At 34.6% G+C, this 23,554-nt stretch overlaps 1 long non-coding RNA gene across 1 annotated transcript; it reads left to right on the top strand.

The window, feature by feature from the left end:
• Positions 1-5,896: 5,896 nt before the first annotated feature.
• On the top strand, positions 5,897-7,213 carry LOC135309785 (uncharacterized). The gene is made up of 3 exons (XR_010369994.1): positions 5,897-6,036; positions 6,356-6,405; positions 6,589-7,213. It is a non-coding gene; the product is annotated as an uncharacterized LOC135309785 (long non-coding RNA).
• Positions 7,214-23,554: the final 16,341 nt, after the last annotated feature.

A 23,554-nucleotide genomic window follows, 5' to 3' on the forward strand; every position in this document is an offset into this window, starting at 1 on the left:
ATGGTTGCCTCTGGTTGGAAAAGTCCCAGGTTCGAATCCTACTCGTGCCGCATGAGTTAGTATAACAATCTGACTCATGTATAGTAGTTTTCATAGACCACCACCAGCTTCCTGTGAAGGAAAACATCGTGAGGAAACCTGCACACTGATTTATAATTTAGTTGATAACGAAGAAGGCAATGGCAAAATAGTAGTTTTTATGTGTGTTTCGTTCCACGTCATGACTATGACGTGAAACCGTCAGCCATAAGGAAATATGATTATGAAGAGAGAGATTTTAATTATGGTATATTGTAGCAGAATTTTTTAAAGGCCGTTTATATAAAAAAATTAAGTACTTTTTCTGAAGGTAAAACAATTTTCAAATGACACATATATACGATAAAAGTGGAAAATTATAATTTTAGTTTGGCTAAAAAAGGAAAAGGCAACGTGGACAAGAAACGATGGATTTGCACGAAATGCTGCAACGGATGCCGGGCCACCATCGTCACCGCAGACAACGCCGTGGTTAGACATAACAACGTCCATAATCATTAACTTTAATTACTAACATTTCTACTAGTATGGACTCAAACATGTTATATTTAATGAGAATTTTAAATATAGTGGTGAGAATAAAGCGCTAATAAATTTTATGTTTATTTTGTACTTTATCTGCAAGTGATACATAAGGTCTTAAATAAATGGGCATTGAAGCTATTATTGTGGTGATTTCGGAGACATATTTATCGGTGCAAACAGCAGTGATTGCATTGTCGTGTCTCAGTTTGAAGCCATGTAATTACAAGGTAGTGTGGTAAAAGACCCTAGGACACAAAGTCACCAACGCGCGCGTAACACACGGTGTTGTGTGTGAGCAGTGTAAGGAAGTTAATGGTCAGGTTGATGATCAGTTTCTGGTTGCAACTCAACTCTATCTGGGTGCTCTCTATTAATAAATTCAAGAACTTTGAACATAACTAAATTCAGATTCAATTTTTTATTCAGAAATTAGACCTTCACAAGCACTTTTTCACGTTTTTTTTCACGTGACCATTACGTGAAACATTTATAAGCCAATCGCTTTTTTTTAAGTCTGGATTTGTAGCCTGCAATTACCCTGCTTTAAAAGCAATAAAATTTGGAAATGATTTTTAGTTTTATTTTATCCATCCCATTATGTGCGATAGGTGCTCGATATGGTACCCGTATTCTGCAGATACCAAGGATTCCCTACTGCGATGGAAATTACTAACTGTTTCGATAGTTATATAGGTAATGCGGAAGAAATATAAAATAATCCTTCATTGGCAGTTCATCAAACGTTTTAGTCGATGGTTCCTAGTTTCATATTTTTTGACTAAGCAAAGTCGACTTTGTATTAAAAAAACCTAAAATCATACTTTTAGAATTAAAAAAAATGCTTTTTTGTGCAATAAACGTCAAATAAAAAAATAATGTTCTTCCTTTCGCTTAATTCTAACCATACTATTCGTCGACAAATAATTTTAAATATAGCACCTGTCTTGTCACATATTTTTGGAATGAAAATAGTCAATCGACAAGGACCTCGATGATGATGTCGTGTACGTTTGTTCACAAATCATTCTTGATTACAGGATTGGCTGAAGCTACATTTGTTGTAAATAGATTCGGTAATCCGGGATTGGTAGTGGGCAAGTATAAATATCATAGCTACAAGAAGCATCCATCGGGAGTCATGGTTTGGAGGTGTGTCAAGTACAACTCATGGAAATGCAGAGTCACCGTTAGGACACTGAACGACACCGTTATACAAATTTACAATGACCATAATCATTAGCATTATTAAGTTTATTATTTCTACACTAATGTACTAAACTTTATTAGAGTTTAAGTGTAGTTAGTTTAGTTACTATTTATACGAAAACTAGCCGCCCGTCCCGACTTCGCTCGGGTAAAACATAATAAATTATACACCTAAACCTTCCTCAAAAATCACACTATCTATTGGTGAAAACCGCATGAAAATCCGTGCAGTAGTTTAGGAGTTTATCGCGAACAGACAGACGCGACAGAGGACTGTTTTATAATGCGTTAGGATACGGACAAATTAGTATCACTCATAGTAATTATAACACAGTCATCCTCCACATCTGTCTGTTCCTAAGCTTTCTTCTTTAAAACCACGCAACGGATTTTGATGCAGTTTTAACAGTCATTTAGACAATTTGTTCCCGAAGTAAATTCCCCCGTGCGAAGAGGGGTCAAGTCGTAAGTTCCCGTTTAAATAGTAACATGACTAATGTACTATCAATTATTAATTTCCTTTTCTTGTAATAATTGAGCTGAAATTAAATAAATAAATGTAAAATTAAGATTACGATTTCTTTTTTATATGATTGTTTCAACATTTTGACTATATAGCTAAAGAGATTTGTCTGCATTTGATTTGGCGTATCAATCGTTGAATTACAGTAAACCGCACCTAATGTTATCCTTCATAGACCCTCTATGCAACGGTAATAGCGTCAAATTTACGATGACTTTGGCAAGCTTGAAATCGTGTTTCATGTACATTATCACCTCGCGTGCTGCATAGCAGACAGCACTCGAGGAGCTTAAAAAAATGTTGGCTCTCAACGTAGAAACAACTGGTTTGGTGTTCCTGGATTTGCTACCGGTTCATGGATCAATCATAATACATCATTATCAGAATTGAAACCTTTAGTAAAATGTATTTAATCTATAGATCAAATCATGTATATTGCTAGCAGCTTCAAGTACACTAGTATTTTTTTTATTTCGCCGTTTTATATTCTAGTTGTCAACTGTTAATATTTTTAAAATATAATTTATTGTATATTGTTATTAACATACTTCGTTAGCTTTGTTGTCAATTCTATTCGTCTGCATTTCAACCAACTGATAGTTTTAGTATTTGCAAATCTTCAAATCATATTGTACTATTAATAACATTTGTAAATCTTTTCTTAATTATTTGCCTCAGGTCTAAAGTTCTCGACCACATACAAAGGGAAGCCACTGCTAACGCTAAATAATATTCGGTACAACTTCATCAATTCCAAGGGACTGAAAGTCTACTGGGCATGTAACCAGTATTACAAGGGCTGTCGTGTCTCCCTGATTACATACGACAGGAAAATCATCAAAATCAGGAATATACATAACCATTCTTGAATATGTTCCTACTAAATTTATGTAAATTCACAAAAAGAGTCTCCTTTTAATGTCGTATTGACTTGTTTTCTTACTATTAAAACTTACTCTTATGTGTTTAATATCAAAAACATAGGTAATGTAAAATGATATAGCGTCTTGATTAAATGATTTTATTATTAAATTATCCTTCTCACTTTTTAAATTATAAACATTATTAACAAAGAAATAATGTGCATGCAAGTGATGTACTTTGAAAATGACTGGCCTAATTACTTATAAAAATATAAAAATTATCTCATTTACATCCAAATATTTTATCACAGGTCCAATTTTTACAACCACGTACAAAGGGAAGCCGCTTCTTACACTGAATAACATACGGTACAACTCTATTCACTCTAACGGCCCAAGGATCTACTGGGCCTGCAATCAGTATAACAAGGGCTGCCGCGTCTCCCTGGTCACCTTCCACGAGAATATCATCAAAGTCAGGAATGTACATAATCATTCTTGATGATTATCTTTCTTACAGAAGAAGAAAATTCAGAATAATTTAACAAACAAAAATGGACATATCGCTAAAGTAATCGATCATCATCATGTAATTGAGGAGCGAGGCTATGGTCATCAATGAGGACATTTTTCCACAATTTAAATAGCTGATTATTATATTGATATGTACACATATAATTTTTGGGTTAAAGTTAAGAAGAAACACACACATTAAGGCCACGTATTGGAAAGGGATTTAGATGATAGGGATTTCATTTTTTTTTAATAACACAGAGAAAGTACAAGTCACATTATATCATTTTAATAACAATATCTATGCAGAAACACAATTCGTTAACTTTTCTAATACGAAAACATTTCTTGATTTCGCATTTTAGGAAAACAAAACCTAAAAAATTTTTTTTAGCCGAATAATTTAAATACGTACTTTCAAATGTACGTAGGACTTTTTATAAATATTGTAATTTTCAATAGAAAACAAAAAAAAAAACTGTTATTGCGCTGTTTGGTCCGCGGGATTTAGAGGAAGGACAGTTGAAAGACAGTTGTAGGTTTTGTATGTAATTATTTGTTTGACAAAGCGCCATCTGTAACTGTTTTACTTATGGTGCTAACGAAGCATGTTACAATTCATGAAATTGTTACAAAAGTATAAGTATTACATAAAAAATGTACTCGTATGAGTATACGCGCATCTTTGCATAGTTGGGGGCAGACAATACTAATCCAATAATTAACTTACTAACACTAATGCGCCAAGTGTCGATTCCCTCAATTGAACGATTGTTATTACAAAAACAACTTCTTTAATTTCTTCGTATTGGCTGTTCTTCTTTGATATATTAATAAAATATAACATGCAAATTATAAAGCGTTTTGGAATTTGCAAAACATAGGTAAGTATCGACAGGTTAATGTCCAAGTACTGCATATTGCGTAGCTTATTTATAGAAATGTATTCTATAATTTCTGCTATTTTCCCCAAGCGACAATCCTTAATTCCAAACAATTTTTATCAGTGATTATACTTTGAAAAAAAAAAAGAGATAACTAGATTAAGTTCTTAAAAAAAGCGCGAAAAAAGTCAGCAGCACTGGTATTGTAGGAGCCCTTTGGATGCGATAACCACTTTCCATCAGATAGGCCGCAGGCTTGTAGTAAAAAGTTAAACATAGTTTGATTCAACAAGGCAGTGTTCATAATTTCATGGCTTGTCAATTTACATTAAACTGTCTACCACAATACAGCATTTTAAGAGCAAATGGAGTAGAAGTGGCGCTTCAAACTAAATGTAAAATCTTGCAAAGGTTTTTATATAACTAGTTGTTTTCAGATCCAAAGTATTTGCAAACATATTCTGGCAAGCGGATGTTGGTAATAGCAAAGTACAAGTTCTATTTGAAGAACGATTATGGCGTAAGAAAGAATTGGTACTGCAGCCAAACGCGGAAGGGCTGCAAAGTCACTGTGGTCACGTATGATGACACCATTTTGAAAATAAAAAATGATCATAATCACTAAGTAGTCAACTCTTGGCTCTATCTACCCTGGGATAAAGATGTGATACTGAATCTGTATCTGCACTAAGGAGAGTCAGAATTCATTATTATAATTAGTATAGTAAATACATATGTCACTTATATATTTTTAATTATCACTTCTATCTAATAAAAAATATCAATTTCGGGGATTCATTGTATAACTAAATATATAGTAAGGCACCCAATACCTCAATTAAAATATGTGTATTCCTACAATATTCCCATTATTAATTCACATTATTTCTCAGCCTCATTATTACTGAAATATTACCAGAATAAAATGAAAAAAACTTAAAAATCTAAACAATGCCTCGAGGCATCGTGCCAATAAGCAATATTTCTGCGTTGGATAACGAAGCTAATCCTCTGAGTAAGTACATGTGCAAGGAGTATAGCCAGTCTTTGTCACCAGCGACGGAGATCTGTTGCGGAGATATATTTCTTTAAAGAAACCTGTCGAGCTTGGTTCCCAAGGCATATTTATGCGTCATTTGGAATGGAGATGTTTAATCCACCCCAAACGGCACAAATATGTTATGCTCTTGTAGAGAAAGGTTTCTACAAGAATATTTGTGCCATTGCATGGCAACTTAAGGTTGAGATCAAACGCAGTCACAAAAAAAATAAACAATAACCAATAAAAAAGACTCTGCTGCTAATTTATAAATTTATTTATATTTTACTTTATTTTTAGGACTACAATACTTGCGAACAGCCAGTGGCAAGCCTATGTTATTGCTTGACAACTATAAATTTCATTTGAAACACGACTACGGCAGCAAGAGAAGATGGGTGTGCGGCCAAGCTCGAAAAGGATGCAAAGTCACTGTCGCCACATGTAATGATTTTATATTGCACTTCAGAAATGAACATAATCATTGAAATGGACTATGTACATTACCACGGAGATATTATTTCTTATTTTATTTATTTATTGGTGTGTACCAAGAAAAATATATTTTTATTTCAGTTTATTTTTAATTAGTAGCAAGTTTAATGTTTTTGAGGTTAGTTTAATTTTTATGTATTCAAATCAAATTTCAAACATGTGTTTCTACTAAAAATAATAAAAAATAAACGTTACTTATTTTATCGAAATTGCTATACTTATCAAGCATATATCCATTATTGATATAACTTTTCAATTCCTGCCGTAGTCTCGACTACATAGCACGAATGGGGACACCGAGGTTTTCACTAAGTTCAGGTAACTGCATCATTTTAATATTTCCGATCAGCAAATCAGGTGGACTCACTACAACTTATGTCAATTTTTAAAATTAATTCATCAAAAAACTAAATAAATACAGTGAAATGATTTTTTTTTCGGCCCCAACTAAATAAGTTTTCAATTCATTCAATTCAAAATACTAATGAAAAATATTTGCAGCGTTTTTCGGCGTGACCCGAAATGGGAGGCGTTGCTTAGACATCGGGGGCTGCAAGTTCACCCTGCACCAACACGAAGGAACGAAGATCAGGTGGCGATGTATGAAGAAGACGTCAGGATGTTCGGCATTCGTGCTCACCGTTAATAACGATATCATCAAGATACGGGAAATACACAATCATTAAATACTAGTCGTCAAAGTCATTATAATTAGGCAAATGTTGATTAGGTTGCCAGCGTGTGTAGTTTTTAGAGATGATGGAAATCATATACATGTTTTTGTGGTTTTTTTTTCAACTTTGTGGGATTTAGGATATGCATGGATGTATCAGTCAATGAAGCCCTATTAAATAATTTAAAGTGAAGATAAATTATAAAGTAATAATTGTACAAGAAGACAGTTTAGTCGTGACCACCTTTATGACATTGAAGTATGTCGTGAAACATTCTCGATACAAGATATGAGTATTAAACAACAACAATAATATAAATAAAAATAATAACCAAAATTTAGCTGATTCATTTGATTCCCATTATAACTTTGGAGGAGAGTAGATTATAATTTTTATATAATGAGAATTGATAAAAAATAAAAAAGTCATTTAACTTTTGTTTTGAAGATTTTCAATTCCTGTGAGTGACTGTAATTATTTTTGCAGTATATTTCGCCGCTAGCCATTATGGGAACAAAGTTTTACTCGTCAATGGCGAACGGTTCAACAAGGATTATGAGAAGAATGGCAAAACAAGATGGCGGTGTGTGAAGAGGAAATATGGCTGTCGGTCCGTTGCGTTCACCTGCATGGACCGAGTGATCAGCTTAACTGATCACAAACACGAAATCATGTTGTAAACGTGATGTTCACAACGTGTTTCAATTATTTACAAAAACAATAAATGTTATTCCTTTACGCTCCGACGCGGGGAGACTCCTTATTTTTTACATAGGTATTAGCACCGTTATCGCTACGAATACTATCTGAGACTGAATAGAGGAACTAAGCTGTAATCTAAACGTAAAAATTTACTAAACAATTAAATGCTTTATTATTAATATGTAATAAATAGAAATTATGCTACGGTTCCGTAATAAAATACCTTATGAGTTTTATTTCGAGTTTTGTTTTACTTGAGTGCCAAATAATGAAATTGTTTCATTGAAACAATAGATGTTGATTGTTAATCCATCGAAACATTCACTCAATAACGTGAATTACTAAATTTTGATGTCCTTAATTATCTACTAACTACGTCATAGCCGTCACATCTTGTGTTAATTGCAGTTTCGTTTGACGTCTCAAGATCTGGTGCAAGAGTGTTAATAATGGACGGAGAGCGATTCAGTCAGCAGGGTGAGGCACAGCATAAGACGGTGACAGTGTGGCTGTGCTGCAAGAGGAACAAGGGTTGCCGGTACCGGCTCTGGACAAAGAACGACAGAATAATCAAAGTCAAGAACGTTCACGTCCATAGAAATGAATGATTCTGTGCATATTTTCAATCTCACCTCTGTGTTCTCCTCGCATATAATATTGTATTGTAAATATTTGTGTATTAAGGAGCGTGTGGTTCCGCCCTAGAATAGGACCACACCATATCCTCACGTGGGTGTCTTGCGAAGCGACGGAGGTAACTTATAGCCTAGGCAATAATAGCATTCCCAAGGAGGGTTAACGCCAGGTTAGTTTTTACGCTGACCCCGAGCTTCGCAGCCCCGAATGAAACAGGGAACATGCGGAGATAAGGGAGATTGTATTATAAAAATGTAATCTGTTTTCTTGTTAAATAGAACAATGTTGTACAAAAAGATTTCACGCGACTTCGTCCGTGTGAAATGTCTATAGTTATATTTCAAAGTTAGACCTTCAGCGACACAACTGTGGAAACCGCATCAAAATTTATACATTCATAGTATGTCGTTTATTGTTATCTCATTAGTAAATACATTTGTCTGTTTCCTGTTTTTTATATCGTTATAGTCACGAAACATGTCGTTGTTGATGACGGACTGTCAGAAAATTACCGGTAAAAAAATCTGGTTGTACCCACCAGATTTTTTTACCGGTAATTTTATTTATCTTTTTTCTGGTTGTGTGTTTTCTGACATTCTCATCACGTGAGAATCACAGTCAGCTTTTAGTAAATAAGTGCAATTTTTAAGCTTGGAATTTACAGCCGGCGTCAAATACGTATTTTATTTGGCCCCGACTGTACTTGTTTCGGATCTTCAAAATCTACAACAGATTTTTTTTTCAGAATGCAAATTGGTAAAATCATCAATCGGCAAAGAGTTGCTATTGCACAGAGAATATACATACAATCGCAAACGAAGGACCCGTTTCAACAGACTGCGTTGGTACTGTACCTTGTACCACCGAGGTTGTAAAGCGTTCCTCATCACATCTTCTGAATTGGCCGCTTTGGTATACGGCAACGAGCACGACCATGCGCCACAGAAACACATAGTCACCGCGCGAGGAGTCTATCATAGAATATGAATTAGAAAAATATCAAATTCTTGCTTTGGGTACACTGATATCGTGTATTCGCCTTGGAATCTAGTATTACGGATATTTGTGTTGTGTATCATCTATTGTGTGCGTCAAAATGTGGCACACGTATCGTTCTATCCTATGTGTCATACCACCTGCACTCTGTAAAACCTATATGACGCCACATAGTGCTTTTTCGGTGGCGTTGTATTAGTCCTCACAAAAGTCGGGTCGACGCGCAAAGAAGATTTTGTTTTCTTATTTATTTTTAAGACAAATACACAAAATCTATCTATATCTATGATCACAAGTACAATTATTTTACTTTAGATACTTTAAAGAATAAGTAATTGTATATTCCCTTCTGATGCATCGATAGATTACATCATTCATCGGCGTATCAGGATAATAACTCATATATTTGATATCTGCTCGTAAAATTTATAATAAAGAAAAAGCATTTTGTATAAAAGTTTTTATATTTCAATCCCATCGGTGCACATAAGGCCATAAGGCCGGTGCACATCGTGCACAAGCTATAAGATAATACTGGGCAGCTAAAAACTTTTTAATGCAAGGTACAATATTACCTATATATCTTTTCCGTGACCCGACCTCTCTTGCGCATAGAATGGTAAAGCTATGCTGTATAATATGCCAATTGTATTATTATTATAACGTACAGCCTGTTGGCCCTACATGAACCTCTATTGCGCCGTAATAACGGCGAGTTTGCAATGAATTTGGATAGGTTGATGTGCTGTTGACTGTATCTTGCATCAAAGACTACATTACTTACAGTACTTAGCAGCGACTCCAGTGTTATTAGAGCTTGTATGTATACACCGGTCTAAACTATTATGCATTTACAGAAGCTGTTTATGAATCGGGTGCCCGAGGGGCCACATTGCTCAAAGTCGGAGAGTTCAGGTTTGGCAAAGAATATGTTAAGGGCGGGAAAATGAGGTGGCGCTGTGTGAAGAGACACCGAGGTTGTAAAGCGGCCGTCATTACTTTATACAATATGATTGTTAAAATTACCGGGTCCCATAATCACCATGTTGAAAATTAATAGGTAGAATGAATGATCTGTGAAGTTTTTCAGTTCAAATATTTCGAATTTTGTTGCCAACAGCCAGTTGATTGAGTGTTCAGATGATAAGAAATAAAATTTATATATTTTTAATTACTATTTATTTCCTTACTTCGTTACTTTGACGCATCTCTCATTTATCACTTCCATTCAAAATCAAATCAAAAATATAAATGACAATTTTTTTAGCTTTCTTCTTGGGAATTATTATATCGACCATTTTTTTTGTCGGTTAACGCTAACAATTCGTTTTAATATTGCAGTGAGAATAGTTCGCAACAAGCATGGCCGTGAGCTCGCGATCGTGAACGGTTACACGTTCAACTGTGACACTCGCAGCAAAAAAACAAATGCTTGGCAATGTACCAACAACATCATATGCCGAGCTCGCTTCACGACGACCAAAGAGCATACAGAGATTATCAGAGCCAATTTCAACCACAGTCACCGACCTCCTCACTTTATTATTCAAAATGGAGTCTTTATACGACTATGAAATCAAATAATTAAATATTTGACGACCTCCGTGGCCTAATGGTCACCATGCCGGACTGCTACACTGGAGGTTACGGATTCGATCCCCGATCAGGTCAAAATGGAAAATGAACTTTTTCAGGTTGGCCTTGGATGTTTATCTATACATGTATATGTTACAAAGTATAGCATCGTTGAGTTAGTAACCCATAAGACAAGTCTCGAACTTATTTTGGGGTCAAGTCAATCTATGTGATGAAATTCCACTAGTTCCGTCTATCTTTAGTGTTATTTGTGCTGATATTTTGGTTGAACTAACAATAACAATGCTTCGAGATGTTGTGGTAACATGTTAAGAATATTGAGTCACACTAATATAGTACTTATTATTAGTTATTATAGGTATTAGAACAGTGTGATAAATTTGTGACAACGAGGAAGGTATCTTAATACTTTTGACTTTTAGTGTTGGACGTGCTATATGAATAATAATATGTACTAAGTACATACTCGTTTGATTTCTTTTTACTAAATAAACCTAGTTGTGATTCTGATTTTCATAACAGGGTGGTTGAAGTGAGTAAGTATGTGTGTGTATGCCACATTTTCCTATGTAGGTACTCGTATTTAGCTTTCGTGTTGTCCGATACATAATAGAGACAATAACTTATCTATATAAAAAGTCTATATTTACAGGTAAGTATCTAAAAAATTTACAAACTGTGGTAATATTTGATGAGAATTTCATTTGACTAATTTTATATTTTACTGTTATTTTCCAGTGACTTTCGTGTATAAGACGAATGGAAAACAAATTGCCATCATGAACGGTTATACCTTCTACTGCAATGATAACTGCAAGTCTACCAACGGCTGGAAGTGCACCAATGGAGGCTGCAGGGCGCGGTTGACCACCACCAAAGACCAAATACTCCTGAAATTCAACTCTAATCATAACCACCCCCCGCCTGCCTTCATTATTCAAAACGGTGTTTATTTAAAAATTTGATTAAGTTCTTTTTGTATTATATCATAAATACATAAATATAATTGGATTTTTATTTTTTATTTCGTGATTGTCGTCTACCTTTTTATTCGACACTTTCTTCCAATCAAATTTCTTCAAATGACGTCCTCGGTGGCGCAGTGGTAAGTTCTTGCCACTGAACCGATAGGTCCCGGGTTCGATCCCCGGTCGGGTCATGATGGAAAATGATCTTTTTCTTATTGACCCGGGTCTTGGATGTTTATGTATTTGTTATAAAATATAGTATCGTTGAGTTAGTATCCCATAACACAAGTCTCGAACTTACTTCGGGGCTAGCTCAATCTGTGTGATTTGTCCTAATTTATTTATTTATTTATTTAATCATGCTATAATAGGGTTGTCCCCTATTCCTTTACTTCAATATTTAAGAGGTTTATGATTACCGTTCCTTTTAAAAATATTATCATACCTCGACATACACACTTTTTGCTTGCACTGTTTGCTTTTTTTGTTTAGTTTTTTTAAATGAAATCTGATGAACTATCTCTTCCCGTTAAAGGCTTTACCACAATATAAAGTTTTACTACTTTCATGTTGGTTTGTTTCAATTTTGTTTTTTTTTTGGTTAATGTTTTTTTAGTTTCAATGGTCATTTTTTTATTTCCCTTACAGTGCAATTTGTTGTAAATCCATCCGGGAAGGAAATCGCAATCATGAATGGCTTCACCTTCTGTTGCGACAATCGTCGGTCGACGAAAACTGCCTGGAAGTGTACCAGACACAGGACCTGCAGGGCTCGCATCACCACCACAAACTGCGGAGAGCGGCAAATAGTCAAATGTAACACGAATCACAACCACCCCGCGCGTAACTATTATATTCATAATAACACTTTGTTTAGATTATAAAAAATATATAAAAAAAGCTAAATGTTGTTCATTTCACAATTCACAATTCCAGTGCTGCGAGGTTGCTGGTGTTTTAAAAATAACCCTATACTGCTGATATTATATTTGTTTTGTAAACTTAACTGCAGAACACACGCGTCGTAAATTTTCAGAATGTGTTGAAATTAATTGTTGATTAACTTGCGCGCCGCCGTTTAAACAAAATGGCGTATTTTGCGTTTTTCTACGCAGGTCACCTATTAACGTTAAAGTTGACTGGTGCAACCCACCCTTAGTGCCTTACTAGATGTTTCTAGCAGCTCTGCCCACGTTAAAATGTATATTATAGTATACATTTTATCAAAATCAGTTCAGCTGTTTATTTTCTGTGGAAATAGACCGGCATACGTTCGCATTTGTAATATTATAAAGTATGGATATTTCATTAATTTGTATATTTAAAAAAGTTTTTTCTTTCTTTCACAAATTTTATTAAAAAGAGATTGTTATTTTCATTTAGGTATTATCGAATAAAAAGAAATTTTACAACAAACTCTTTAAAGGTAAACCTTTGCCATGAACACATTAACAAAAAGTAAAATCTAAAACATCAAATTATAATAGTATATCCGCCAGTGGAGTCTGGGATGCATTACCGCCTAAACACTCAGAAACCGCTTACAAATAAATCTTTAAGAGGCCGGCTTATCACGGATGTCGCATATAAACGTACAACCTAAATGTTATAATAATGTTAAATCCTGTTATTTGAAACAGATTTGCAGATTTGCAACAAATTTGTATTAAACTTATTAATCAGCTGTCTGACATCATTTTTAATACTGTCTTAAATGAAATAATATGATGTGAATGTTGAAATATACACGTATATTATTTTAGTATTCAACGGCTCCAACATTTTACGGCTAAGGAAGGAATCGGAAAAACGCTCGGATTTTAACAGATTCACAAAACCTTTCCATATTTCAGATAGTTTGCAGTTTGTTCAGAATCAACGCGGCAAAGAGTTAGCAGTACTACATGGCTATACCTTCACCTGCGATGGCCTGACACAAAAGAGCGTAGCCTGGAAGTGCACCAAACACCACATCTGCAAGGCCCGCTTCACCACCACCAACCCCACCAGTTCTGACCAACGAGAAATAGTCAGGCTTAACGTTAACCATACGCACGCGCCGTCTCGATTTGTCATACATAATGGAATTTTGTTTAAAATGTAACATGTTTTTTCAACTAACCTGATTAGTGTCCCGCTGAATGAATATGTCCGAAATAATAACTATGGATATAGGATTGTGAATAAAAAATATAACTACGTTTCGTTCCTATATGTTAATTTATTGATTTCATACATGTATACATATGTGTATGTAACTGTCACTCCATCAATATGGCTTTGTTCAAATTTCGGAATAAAATCTCCTATTTACAAAGATTTTCTTTAAGGTCAGATGAAGATTATGTCGTCAATAAATTGTGTAATGTAAATATAAAATGCGTTGTCTGTTAGTTGTAAGATAACTCCCTGACTCTAGTTTAAGAGATAAGTTATGTATTCGAACATCATCTAAAATATTTTTAATTTTCAGTAAAGTTTGTTCGGGATGAACGCGGTACAGAAATTGCTGTGTTGAACGGATATTCGTTCTACTGCGACGGCTACACTGAAAACAGAACAGTGTGGCGATGCGACAGTTGCAGAAGTTGCAAATCATGGTTCACCACCTCGAACCCTCCCCGAAGAGAAATCACCAGCAAAAACACGCAACACAACCACATTTCATCTAATTTTAACATCAAAGGAGGAGTGTTATTTAGGAAAAAATAGTTGTATCATCAGTTCCGAAAATGTCCTGACCACTTTTTCTAATATCTTGGTTAAGGACGACAATGCGAGCACCAGTTGACTGATTATGCTCCCATTTTGAAACCATTTACCGAGACTCTTATTAGAGTTGATTAGTCTCTCTCTAGTCTGAGCGTTTTCACGGTTTCTTGCTCAGCGGTTCAGCGTCGGAGTTCAGGGTCCGCTAGTCAGGGTTCATTAGAGCTTAATAGTATTAACATAGATTAAGAATACAACTATTCATAGGTGTAATGATAAAATAATCGAGCTTATACTATTTCTTCTGTTTGCAACATTTGTACATTCATACAGTAGGACATTCTGCCGCGAAGTGAAAATTGATTTCTTCAATGAATGGCAGCTGACAATTTTATTTTTTGTTCATAGGGTTTTCTCTTTGCTTTATCACTGTCAGTTGCCTATTCAGCTCATAGTATCCTGAATAAATACATACGTATTATGTCTCTGTTGCTAAAGTTTTGAAGCTCTTTTATTTATCTATGAGTGGATGTTTTTTAGATGGTTAGGAAATACTGTTTACCCTTTATCTTCTGTTAGATTTAAATTATTTCTTCTATTACAATTTTTATTATCACATATACAACGGGAGGCCTCACCAAAAATTCGTCTGCTCCTTTCCTTGCAAGTTTGTTCCTTCTTTTGTCAGCAATTATGTCTTTGAGGCTTAGTATTCACGGCCCAGTAACCGCGTTTATGTCATGTAGATTAACAAGATTTCTTGTATTATTTTACGAAATAAATGTAGTTTCTTCGGTGTCTAATGCTATAATTGTCACTGTATATTTTCCAAAGCATAAGATGGGTTTTTGCTTATAATATTAGCCCATTTATTTATTCATATCTTAGGCATATAAATTAGTCATATAGTTATTTCAGGATTGGACAAACACCTCGACTATAAAATGATATATTTCTTGTGTAGACGAAAAAATAAGTGTCAATAAAATGTAGTGGAACTACAAATGGACTCTGTATAAATATACTTTACACCGCGCGACGTTTGTATGACACATGTGCGCGCGCGTTGAAGTTAGTGCATGCTGTTCTTGTTTGAGAATCTTTATACGATTTGGCATATGCCAAAATAATATATATTAATAATGTGTCTACTGTATAATTATGACTGAATGTATTTATTGAATCATAAATAAAAATATGTACTACCTGATTTTGTTTTAGTCTGCGGTTTATTGAAGCTCGATCTAAGTGGTTATCTCTGTTGACAAAATAAAAAGAAAAAAATTACAGTGAGCTAAAGTAATATTTTTTGTTGATATTGCAGCAGCTACATTTATTCGGAATTCCGGTAAACACGTCACAGTACTAAATGGCTATACTTTCTCTTGTGTCTATCGCAGTGAGAAGATGAAATACTAACAACAATATATGCAGTGCCCGTTTAACCACCACTAATTGTGAACCACAAGAAATTCGAAGTAAAACAGATCATAATCATCCTATAAAAGTAGCTTATGTTTGAAAATCGATCGAATTATGTTTGAGAATAGTTTAGCCGTGAAAGCGGAACAGACAGATTTCGCATTTATAATATGAATATACTTATGGATTTCTCTTCTTCTATTCTTGTGTTATGTGTTTATCAATCGTTCGCCAAAACGATTATTTTACCATCGTCAAGGTGCGAATAAAAAGAAACATTTAAAAGAATATTTTTTTAATTTGACATGATACCCAAATTTTCGATGTTATTCTTTCAGTCACTTATGTCCGGACCGTATTAGGAAAGGAGATAGCGATTATAAATGGATATACATTTCATATCAACAACAACACAAAATCAACGTTAGGGTGGCAATGCACCATAGGCCGCAGATGTCGAGCTAAATTCACTACCACGAACCAAACTGTCGGTGACAGACGGGTTTTTAGAAGCAACCTGGAACACAGCCATTTACAGCCCAAATTCGTGATCCATGATGGATTAATTATAAGATTATAATTAACAATACAAATATTTTCTTTCCTTAAAGGACATATAGATCTAGCTATGTGTTAGGATGCAGTATAGATGTAGTTATTTGTTAGTTAGTGTTAAGAATATTAGTAGATGTAAAATAGAGATATGAAGTTAAACGTAGTCTTTTCATCAGTCACCACGTCTCCGTCTCAGGTCTCACTCACTGGATCCTGGAAGCGTCGCCATGTAACGTAGAAGAATAAAAATATAAATGTTTTAGATGACACATTACTACTTAAACCTGCTACTTCTTAGTCTCGTATGTGTCGATCGTTTCGGGCCTAGCTGCTGATCTTGCTGTGGCCCTCCATTGTACCTACTACTATTTTATAAAATGTACGAGCTAACTAGAATATGTATTGTTTATAAGCCTATTTTGTAATGGCATACATAGACAACATGTATATAATTCTAAATGATGTCTACGATCGCCATAACGAATACAACTGAGTTATAGATACTAATTACCAATAATCCTTTTCTATATAATTTCAGTGAATTATGCCCATAATATGTCCGGTAAGGAGCGTTATTGACGGATACACATTTCACGTGGACACGATAAACAAATCATCAATAAACTGGCAATGCATCAAATGCAAGGCAAGATTCTCTACTGCCAACGATGTTCCGGGGAACCAGGAGTATTATCAGAAGCAACACGGCACACAATCACATGCCCACGAAATTTGTCATCTGTGATGCTACTATCATTAGACTGTAATGTTGCATTTACGTCAAATATCCCTGGGCTCCGACGCTCAACGGCTAAGGAAGGAACTTGGATCAGAATGCATTTATATCAAAGAGCGAATGTACATTCCATCTCTGACCTGGCTATTCAATCAGCCCAGTGTGAATACTTATTCACTTAAGGAAATAATCTCGAAGAAGAATGTAAGAGCGATCGACATTATAATAGTCTATCTATTGTTTTAATGTCAGTGCCAAATATTACAAATTATATTTATTAATGTTTACATTTCTTATCATAAATTTAAAACTTATTATATCGTTGAAGGTCTGTTGAGTGCATAAAAGTCTTCAAAAAATAAATGATTAAGAATGAACATATAGCCGGATGACTAAAGCCGGATCTTTACAAGGGATAAGTCCGCCGTTATGTATGTATCTTTCTTATAATAATTTCAATGTACGTACTTTCTGTCGCTCAATAATTATGTACAACTAATAAACTTATTTTTCAGATGACAATATCATGTCGAGAAGCTCTCATATTCTGGAAAGGGGAACTAAAAGACGTAATTGCAGCGGTTGTTATGTGAAGTTAAGATGAACTTTGTGTAGTGTTACTGCATCAAGCAGGGTTAAAAAGTTACTACGTTTTGTACTTCGTGTAATAAAACAATGTGTCAACCATGCTTTAAAGAAAACCCTAATAGTGTAGTTTTAACCTAAAGAAGAATGTGATCGGTTAATACTTTTACTTTGGTACTACTTTCTACGTTTTCTTTTAGGCCATATTTATATTTATAACTACAGGTACAAGAAGTAAATTTCCTTCACTGTTCTGTAGCCAAGTAGTTATCAAAAATAACTACTAGGTATATCATTCTTCTTCTCTGTTTTTATCCACGAGTAGTGAGGTAGGTTTACGATACCTACACTACCTAAAAATATTCAGATGTAAGTATTTTTTTTAGCACCGACATAATTTAACATATTATTTGTTCATAATATTATATAAGCATTATTGAATAATATTCTCAAAATATTTAAAATAATAATTTAGTAAAAATAAACAAATCTATTATTTTAAATATTTTGAGATATTTCATTTTTGGGATTTAATTACTTTGAATAATTTGAGAGAATATTTAAAGAAGCTAAACACTGAGAAACATTTATAACGGTATTGTTTCTTTTACAGACAATGTAGACATTCATCAGCTAGTCAGTGGGGGGTACCTGCTCCAAGTGGGTAACTACACCTTCTCTACCAACCACAAGGATATATCCGGGAAAAGTGTATGGTATTGCTCCAAGAGATTCAGAAGAAAGTGTAAAGTCTCTGTCAGGATGTTCAAAGGGAAGATTTTACACATAGTCGGGGAACACAATCATTGTTTTTAAGTCATAATAAAATAATATAATAATTGATTTGTTTTATTAGATACCTCATCATTGTACTACTGCTCATCTATCATTACCACTTTTAATAGGTATGGCTTTTTCACATGAATAGATAGTAATTTATCTTTCTAACTTCTTTCTCTTTGCTTCCGTGAGCCTAGATCGCGATTTTATAAAATACATCCATCCATCAGATAAAGTTGGCCAGACGCAAATATTACTGTAACGCTTAAATTGTGAAGCACTTCATAAAATTACACAGTTTCAATACACACACAACACACAGACTGTAACGTTTAATTTTCATTTCGATACCAGTGGCATGAAAATAGTTTTATGACGCGAAATTCGTAAAATTTCAAATTTTGTCATGAAATTAAGGCATGCATTTATTACAATTTTTAACTAACGAAAATATGATTTCTCTAGTATCGTGTATATTAGACTTAATTTTTGATATTTGTTTCAGCTAAATTCGTGTTAAGTCGACGTGGAAAAACGCTGCTCAGTATTGGGGGCTACACATTTTGTTCCAAGAATGTATCTGGTTTCAAGACTCGATGGGTTTGCTCCACACACAACCACAAGCAGTGCAAGGCGAAAGTACACACCTTTGGAAATGAAATTATCAAATTGTACAACACTCATATACATTAGTTAGTAAAGTGGAAAAGTGACACTGATTCTCCATTCAGGCGACTAATTAAAGATAATTTTGTGACTTGAGGTCAGCTCAGCACTAGATAAATCTACTACTACAACTCAAATATATTTAGATAATTTAAAATGTATCATGCATTCATAATATTCTATAAAAATAATCCAATTTAAATAAACACTTTGTTATATACTTACGGGGATAAAATGATGCTGCTATTGACAATTGTATAATTTACAAATGAGACACCGAAAAACAATTATGATTTGATAATATTCACTTTGTTTTGATTTCGATACCTGTATCATATTGAACTTATGTTATCTATCAGGACATAACCAAAAATTCGATTTGAAAATATCGGGCAACCTTACCTGGTCGACAGAACCCTAGGTTGGCGTGTCGTTTCGCTGTCAATTTGATATTTATATTATTTTCTTTTGCTACGAAGCAAGCAAACAGTGTGAATGTATCATTGTCCATTTATATTCTACAGTGTCGTTCGTGAGGTCAAAACGTGGTAAAGCTCTGCTTAGCGTTGGCGGATATACTTTCTGTGTGCAAAGAAGGAATGGGCCCAAAACCAGGTGGATCTGCTCCACACACAACAACAGGCAATGCCGAGCGGTTATCTATACTTGGAATAACGAGATCATTAAAGTCAATAACTCCCATCTTCACTAACAGATATTAATTGTGATTAATGTAAAATTTTGACGAAGTGGCATTTATTTTCATTTCTTTGAATTATTTATGTAAGTCTACTGCAAAAACATCTAGTATTTTGTATTGAATGACAGAGATCGAAACGGTTTTCTTTGTTTTAGTATTAGAAACTTCATCTTCTCATAATCAGGTCTTCATCAGTAGTTTGTTCTAAGCGCTGTGCTAATCCACTTGTAGAGGTTGAGTATTTTTAATGAAATAAATATCGGATTATGAATTATGAAATTATTTTATTGAATAATTTACATTGGCACTTGTTATATGCCAGAAGACACCTTTAAAGTATAATATACCTATGTTAGAGTCACCACTATTCTCCCCAGGTCTATAATATAATTCGTTGTATTTCGTTGAATTATATGTAATTCGTTATATTGTGGTTCATAGCTTGTTAAGTAAATCAGAATCTAAATCAGATTTTAATGCGACTTCTACTTGCAGCGATGCTTTGTGAGTACTACAAGTCTCCAAAGACTGGGAAACTGATGTTGAAGATTGGAATCAACTCCTTCTGCCAGCTCAAGAGCAGCGGCCCGAAGACTAGATGGGTATGCTCCACGCACGTGTTCAAGGGCTGCAGGGCCAAGGTCCATACTATTGACAACCAGATCGTCATGATGTTCAACAACCATAACCACTAATTTATGTCTATTTTTTTTATTATTACGACCCCGCTTTTGCTCGTGTCTAAAGGCGTCTTGGCGCAAAATGTCCTTTTCTCACAATGACCTTTCTCAGAATGTCCTTACTCAAAATGTCTTTTTCTCATAATGTTCTTTTCTCATAATGTCCTTTTCTCATAATGTCTTTTTCTCATAATGTTCTTTTCTCATAATGTCTTTTTCTCATAATGTTCTTTTCTCATAATGTCCTTTTCTCATAATGTCCTTATCTCATAATATCCTTTTCTCATAATGTCCTTTTTTTCCAAAATGTCCTTTTAATTAAAAAAAACTGTTTTAATCAGTTGCTTATCTAAATTATCATCAAAAACACACAAGGACATTTTGATGATATTATTAGGCCTGCTTTTAACATATATTACGTGTAGGCATTAAAAATAAGTATAAATAAAAAACTAAGATGTTCTGACAACTAAGGATGTCGAAGACCATGCGAAGTGGATGAGACGATGCGGACCCAGGGCTCCGACGCTTTATGTCTGCAGAAGAAGCCGCAATATGCTTTAGAGAGAGAAATTTAGGTATATATATTTTAAAATCATGTAACAAATCAGGGCGATGCAATGTTAAAAAAAATATAAAATTATTTTGAGAATAGTTTTCCTTATTTTACTTCATTTACATTTATACATACCTTTACTAAATAACAAGAAGGCTAGACGAGAGTCAACCACCGGAGCAGGCTGGATTTGGTACCATAGACCACATACATATCATGAGGCAGATTATCGAGAAAACACGAGAATATAACCGACCTCTGTGCCTCGCCTTTGTGGACTATAACAAGGCCTTTGACACGATCAAGATCTGGGCTGTTCTGGAGTCGTTGCAGCGATGCCAAATTGACTGGCGATATATAGAGGTAATGAGGTATTTGTATTACTCCGCTACAATGACTGTCCAAGTAAAGAGTAGTAAAACAAAGCCTATAAAATTGCACAGAGGAGTAAGACAAGAGGATGTCATATCCAATATCCGAAATCGTTTACGAATGCATTAGAAGAATGCTTTTAAGACAATTGGAACGGACGTGGCTTAAATATAAATGGAGAGCATATCTCACACCTCCGCTTTGCTGACGATATTGTTATAATGGCAGAATCTCTGCAAGAATTACAAGATATGCTTGACGACCTAAATGTGTCCTCCCAACGTATAGGTCTCCGGATGAACTTAGACAAGACAAAGGTTATGCTCAATAATCATGTCGTTGCGGGACCTATTACTGTTGATGACAAAGATCTCGAAGTTGTTTCAAAATACACGTACCTTGGGCAAGTATTGCAAATAGGTAAAAGCAATTTCGAGAATGAAGTCAATAGGAGGATACAGCTGGGCTGTGCGACCTTCAGGAAGCTCGGCCATATTCTTATGTCATCGTGCATGCCTCAGAGTTTGAAGACTAAAGTCTTCAACCAATGCGTCTTGCCTGTGATGACGTATGCTTCAGAGACGTGGCCACTGACTATGAAACTGGTCCATAAGTTGAAAGTTGCCCAGGGTGTTATAGAAAGATCTATGCTCGGGATCTCACTGCGGGATCGTGTCCGAAATGAGGTCATAACCGCCTTAGTAGACGTGTTCTCGATTGGAGACCACGCCTGGGTAAGCGAAGTGTGGGCCATCCACATGGCGTGATGACCTGCGAAAGGTTGCAGGGTACGACTGGATGCGAAAAGTCCAAAACTGACAGCAGTGGCGCACCTTGGGAAAGGCCTGGTCCAGCAGTGGACTGCTACAGGCTGATGATGATGATACTAAATTTGCTATAGTTTCATTTGTATAGACGATCTACCAATTAAAATTTATTATTCATTAATATTACTATTAGAAGCTTTAGTTAAGCATACCCTATGATATAATATTGACCATGCTATATATATGTCTATTTGGGTTTTTGAGTGAACTCAAAATACTTGGTGTTAGTATTGTAAATTGGATATAAAATACCTAGTCACTCTTAAATATAAAATTATAAAATATCTAAGGTTATTAACAAAGCTATATATTATATGTAGGTACTTGATTTTTGTGATTCAATTATTTTATAATTATATTTTGTGATTTTAAGTTACGTAGTGATTATAGTTTATTTTTACAATAAATAGTCTTTTCAATTAATGTTGTTGAGATTTCAATCAATTGCGGCGTGTGGTTCCCGCCCTAGAATAGGACCACTCCATATGCTCCCGTTGATGACGTACGAGCCGACTAAGGTCTAAAAAGCTGAGAGGCAACAACAACACTAACACGACGTCAGGTAGACAGCTTGTTGTCAAATTACAGCCGAAATAATAGAAAAAATAACTATATTAACGGTTATTTTTTCTTTGAGGTTGGGACGCCGCGAAACCCTGGCCCTGAACGCAATCAACATGCTATTGTAACGTTTTTTTTGTTTGCAGATGTTGTCCACTTCGGTGTCAACAATTTGGGAACAAGTGTTGTCACTCTAAACGGGTATAACTTTACCAGGCATTACAGCAGGGTGACAGTTTCCGGGGAGACGAGAACAAGATGGCGATGTCAGAGATACACAAGGGGCTGCAGGTCTACAATCCACATTGTTGATAACAAGATTGTGTCCAAAAACATCAAGCATAATCATTAACCTGTTTTTATTTAGAATATTGTAATTTTGATTGTCAACTTGTGTTATTGATTTTTATTTAGATGTTGTGATTTATTGTCGCCACGGTAATATCAGGTATATTCAAATTAACGTTGTTATTGGTTGATTTGGTAACTTCATAGTATATTTGGCTAAAATGTGCATCTACTTTTTTCCTTTTTGATTCAGGCTTAAGACTGCGTCACAGATATTTATTAAAAAAATCAAGGTTTTTTAAATTCTTGTTCTGTATGTGAATGTATTATATTCTGACTTAATTTAATAACAAAACTCATTAATTTCACATCATTTATCAAAATTAATTTAAATATTAAATTCACAACATTTTTTACACATAACAAACTCTACATTTACTTTAAATTTTCCTTATCCG

The sequence above is a fragment of the Plodia interpunctella genome, chromosome 9 (assembly GCF_027563975.2).
Source record: "Plodia interpunctella isolate USDA-ARS_2022_Savannah chromosome 9, ilPloInte3.2, whole genome shotgun sequence".
Taxonomy (NCBI): Eukaryota; Metazoa; Arthropoda; class Insecta; order Lepidoptera; family Pyralidae; genus Plodia; species Plodia interpunctella.